Genomic DNA, 6000 nt, shown 5'->3' on the forward strand with positions numbered 1-6000 from the left:
CTTATAATATGGAAATTAAACTCTTTAACAAAATCCTTATTATAAAAATGTAATACCAGTACTCTTCACTTGTTGGTTCTGGTGCAAATGCTTATGTTCACATTAAAAAAAACGTTGCTTTTGGGCAGAAATTATTTGAAATATTAACATACGGCGCTTTAAAGCATAGCTTATGTCAATAATGTGCGGACGAATGGAGAGTGGAAAATAGGCTATACTGAGTGTTTTGACGTTTTGTATAAAGATAAATATTGTAATCAATCTTCTTAATGTATCCAGCTGTTTGCTGACAACATAAAGTTCACTGTAGTCTATTCAGTTTTGGTTTTTCGTGAGAAATGAGGGGTATTTTGATCGGTAGAAATAATGTAAGCAAATTGGGTAATAAATGTAGTAGCAATGATTGTTTTGTACTGAAAATAATAAACTTTATGGAAACATGTTACGTCTATTAATTGAAAGTTGTTTGTTGATAAGTCTAGTGAATAATTTCAGTTATCTTCTCATCCTATAATAATGTAGATCTCGTGCGTGTGAAGTTGTTTCCAATCACAGCTGTGTATCATAGGGCCTGCTAGTAAACTGGATTACTGCTTCAAGTTGTCTAGTTACTAATAACTTTTTGTATGTAGAATGGTTTCGACATTGCGTAAGATTTCATAAAATAAATGGGTAATAACTTACTTCACAGATTCCACTTTAAAGAAAGGTGTGCAACTTAACAAAGAAAACCGTTTACACACGTGAAAGAAAAGGCAAAGTACTGGAAAGTGGAAAATTCTCACAAGAAAATTGGTAAAGTCCCACAAGTACAACCCTGGCAGGCCTGAAATGGCCGCTCGTTTCGACAGTAAGTTATTTCGTCTTTTATTCGTAGATTTATTCATGTTTGGTCTAGCTCCAGGGGAAATTACTAGTCTTTATCGCAGAGGACAGAGAATCGCTTTGGATTGCACATGGCTCTTGACATCACAAGACTGTGTGAGTAATATGATGGCGCGAGCATTACACATGGCTAAGCAGTGACAAATTTAGCACATATTGTCCACTCTCCAGCACTTTCACGCTTTTCACCATTGGTACCTAAAATTGAGTAGTCGCCTAGAACAAGGTTGTAACCCTCATTTCTTATAACTTTACTTTTTCGTGAATGAAGGTTGTTAATGATGCTCTGTGTGTAATGTTTGTACTTGTATTAAAATCAGCACGTCTGATTGTCAGTCTTGCTCTAAAAATTAAAAGTAGGCCTATGTCCAGTAGAATATGTTTCCTCAATTTCTGAAGAATGCGTATATTTGCTGGTTACAAGCTTGTTCATGGCGGCTATTCAATTGTTTGTATGGTCCATAAATTGTCATTTGTAAAAAAATTGTATTTTAAGGTATTTTCAACCCGTTAATAGTAAGCCACCACCTCAATCAGCATTAAGCAATCGACTTTTGTTGTTAAACTCAATCTTATAATATTTATGTTATTGCGTTCTGATTGCATATAGTAGCTTTTTCTTGCCTGTTAAATACTGCCTGTTATTTATTTCACGATTAATTCTTTTTTATAGATAGAAATTTAATAGAAGAGGCATTGAACTTCTGAGACGCTTCCAGGACATTATGTCCAGTCAATAGTGTCCTTCAAGCACTTCGTCCATATTCATATGTTAACAGAATTAAGTTCATAGGTATTTCACCCATTGTGAAAATCGTCCATTAGACAACTTCGCCCACAAAATTTTCGTTCATTAGTTTATGTTCAAAGACAATTCGTTCATGAAGCAAAAGACCGTCACTGACATTTCGTGCAACAGTACAAATAGTCCAACTTTAACTTTATATTCGTCTTACCTACATATTTTAATAATTGTTTCAATAATGACTAAGTAATTATGTTCGCAACACACAGAATGATTATGTAATTTTTTATTACTTTTCCAAGAATTCTTCATTGAAATGGCATCTCACATATTAGAAAGCACTCGTGGAAAAACAAAAGTGTGCTTGTAGTGAAGAATTGTTTGTATCACTTAACTCTCCCAGAAAAATATGGTAACAGTATTTATTGGCACTGTGAATAACATGACATTTGCAATGCCAGATTGTAACGAATCACAATATCGAAAACAATATTATTTTTATTAAGGAAGGCATTCACACCCACGTTGCAAACCAGAGCCTTCTTTAGTTACAGGACGGAGCATGGGAGATTCTAAAGTGACACTGATGTAATTGTGCTTGCTCTTTGCTTTCGTTGTACGTAACGTGTATTTTTTCAATATTACTTTATGCACAAAGGTAAGATCAAGATTCAGAGTAGTGGTGTAAATTATTACGGATTCGAAAATAATGTTTTATTGGGATCATTTCGCTATACTTCAGAATGCGGCGTAAGTAGGCTACTTACATACAAAGACTGCCACTTTAAAATAAGTACAAAAAAAACATGTTTTTTATTGACAGTTCAAAGGTAAGTGAATGAATAAATAAAGCCAGTTTTAGTTTGAACCTGGCCAGTCACCATAACAATACCGTTATCCTAAATTATTTGTTATAAACTTTTTAAAATATAATTTTTAATAAATATAACTACAGAAAACAAGCTGAGAATGTAAATTATGCAAATAAAATAAAAATGTAAACAGAGGGAACTATTGACATATAATAAAGTATGAGAATATAAATACAGTTAGGCCAAGTATAGAGATCTATGAAAAAATGTAGAAACATACCTTCAACATAGTACGTAACAAAACACATAATTATCTATTAAGTATGTGCCAATTAGCGTAAGCTCGATGAACTTTAAATCATGTAAATACGAAGTTAAAAGAAACATGTTTATAACTAATTTATTACAAAAGGAATAACATTAATAAACAAACCTTGAAAACCAACAAAGTGAGTGTATGCAGCTACAAATTATAGGTAGTTCTGACGTATAGCAGGCATTCCGAATCCTCAACAAAACTGCAACATTTATGGAATCACTAAACAGCTGTTTACAATGAACTCGAAAATCAACGGCGTAACTTTATTGATGTAGGAGACGAGACCCAACAATTTGGCTAGAATTCTGATACACCAAAAGCCACAAGTAAGTCTATAAAAATGTAGTTTATACAATATTTAATATTTAGAAGAATTGTCAATCACTTTGTCACTATTAATAACCGTAAAAATTGCCATATTTAAATTTATTGTCTTGTTTTTATCGCCAACACGCATTTAGTTTATAATACATCAACAATTAACGTTTAGTACGACAGCGAACATAATTCCATCGACACACACCTATTATGTACTGTAACATTTATTTACATTGAAAATCGGCGTTAGCACAAACACATGTTGTGTACCGTAGCCTCCGCTTGACAGTTAATTACAGTGTTGCCGACGTATGGCTTCGGCTTGTAACTGAAGAAGGCTATGTGCAAACCCATTGTCTTTTAAAACATCTGGCTACCATGTACTCGCTGCGAAACAGTCGGCAACGTCAATCTGTGAGCATGGACTCTGATTGGCTGGTTTGAGCAGTTACTATGGTGACTCCTTGAAGCCACTGAACTGTCAATATCTTTCTAGTTTTCTATAGACTATAAAAGATTGATCACACATTGAGGATAATGACAATGAAAATATTTGCAAAATATTAATTTAACTGATTTGCTACTTCGGTAGACTTTGTAAGAGTGTGCCATTAATTTCAACAGCAAGGTTCAGATTGTGTTTTCTTATTTTTTTTTCTCTTATACGGAGGAGGGACCCGAAAGCTTATTGCAGCTTGGGGCTTATTGTGCTTACCATTCCTATTCTGTGAATGATTTTGCAGTCGAGCGGCCATGGTCTTGTACAAATACAGCACGCCGCACCGTGAACTTAACCCGGTCTATGGTATAGATGATGATGATGATGATGTTGATATGAAGAACTCATTTTCAAAACGTCTCTTTTCCACCTGAAAATGAACTTCCTTTGTCCATGCACTGTTCTAAAGGCAGGTGCTCACTTATCGGAAAAAATTCGTTCGTTGCGTTCGGATTTTTGTTCTAGTATCGCTTACTTGTCCGCATTTCCGAATTAATAATCAAATAGTGTTATAATTTACCGATATAGCTCATTATTTCATTATAGTGTTTTGAGAGCTGAACCTGAAAATCAAATAATTCTGTAACATAAATAATTTATGAAGGGCATACCTTCAACATTACCGCGATTGGATGCCTTGCAATCGATATATTTGCCATGAATTCTTTATTGGACCGCACGGAAATCTGTTTAGAACTGCCTGGCCAGAATTCTGAATGGCTTCTGGCAGGGGCGAATGCTAGTCATGAAAGTTAGGCTTGCTCTTTTATTCATAGGGGAAGATGGGAGGATATAATAATTCATAATTAATAAAAATAATCAGACCCACATAATTTATTTTATAATTATGAAATCATGAGTCATGGATCACATTCGCTTATCAGATGTAGAAGTTCAATATAATAATATTATATTATAACAAACATGGCCAACAAAACAGTTTATTTAGTTTTTTCGACCCTACCAACCAATGCATATTGTTGTATTGAGCTGCACTGAACCAGCGCACATATTCTCTATAATGTCTGTTTTCTCTTGAATAGTCCTTCGGGAAAATGGATTTAATAATAATGTTTCAATAATACATAATTCCGAACTCATTGCAACACTTCAAATTAATGTTTAAGAATTAATAATACATGCAGCAGCTAACATAATATCACAGTCTAAAGCATACAGTCGCGCAACTCATACGTATAAAATATGCCAACATTTGACAGCTGACGCGACAGTAGCCCTCTAGCGACAGGCAAGTTAAAAGTGTGCACACGACATATGATAACACATCAGAAAACGGGTTTTGCGTAATTTATTTTATATTTTTATGCTATACAGTAAGTGTATAAGGTTCTTTTTAATTTTACTTTAGAATTCTAGAAGAATTTCACACGCAGTTAATCTACAAGTTTCAGAAGCTGGGAATAAACGTAATTCTTTCTGCTCCTTACAACTGAATCATGGCCCTGATCACGTATCATGGTTTGAAATAATATAATTGTTTGTACGTGGACGGTTAATTCAATTCATTCCTAAATATATTTATGAACCATTGAAACTCTATATTTCCTGTGAGAAGAGTCAAAATTGTGGGGCATATCTCGTAGGATACATCGCGTGGTGAACTCCTCTCCCTATTTCCTGAGAAATTAACTATTTTCCATACCGCAAATTGGGGTAAACTCGGCCGCTGAGGTAAACTTAAAAATAAAAAAGGGGAAGATTTAAACCTTAATTTGACAGACATTGATTTATGAAGTTCATTATTTTTCCATTTTTATTATTATTATTATTTTGAGTCGCTAATAGTGCTGATATTATGGCTTAAATTTTTATGGAAAGTTTACCGCATTTTCCATTACATTTCCAGTTTTCCCAAATAAACTTAATTTTAACTTACCCTACCTATATAACACGTAATTTACATGCACTTACTGTTATTATGACGTAGGTGAGAACAAATGAATACACAATTTTGTTGAAAAAATTGTAACTTCAATTAACTCAGAAAATGTAGGCCTAATTTTATTTTCAGATCAGAAGTGGTGTAAGTCAAAAATGGGTAATGAGGGTTAAAGTAAACATTCTGTAAAATACAGCGCAAAGTAGCAGTTAATATTGAATTTATTTAAACTATTAGTAGTCAGTGAATAGCACGAAGGATATATTAATTGCTACGTTGCGTTATATTTTACAAAATTTTTACTTTAAACTTCATTACCTAATTTTGTCTTATACCACTTCTGCTCTGAACGGCTCAAATAATCACTGGTAATGTAAAATCAACACCAATAACAGTCATGCAAATTATTACAGAACAGGTTGCTTTTTATATTAAATTTAAAAAGGCTCTTTTATTTCTTGAGAACCTAATACGTCTGTCACATGAATCTACACCAACACATCAGAAATTTATCGACACAGT

Source organism: Periplaneta americana, chromosome 6 (assembly GCF_040183065.1).
Source record: "Periplaneta americana isolate PAMFEO1 chromosome 6, P.americana_PAMFEO1_priV1, whole genome shotgun sequence".
Taxonomy (NCBI): domain Eukaryota; kingdom Metazoa; phylum Arthropoda; class Insecta; order Blattodea; family Blattidae; genus Periplaneta; species Periplaneta americana.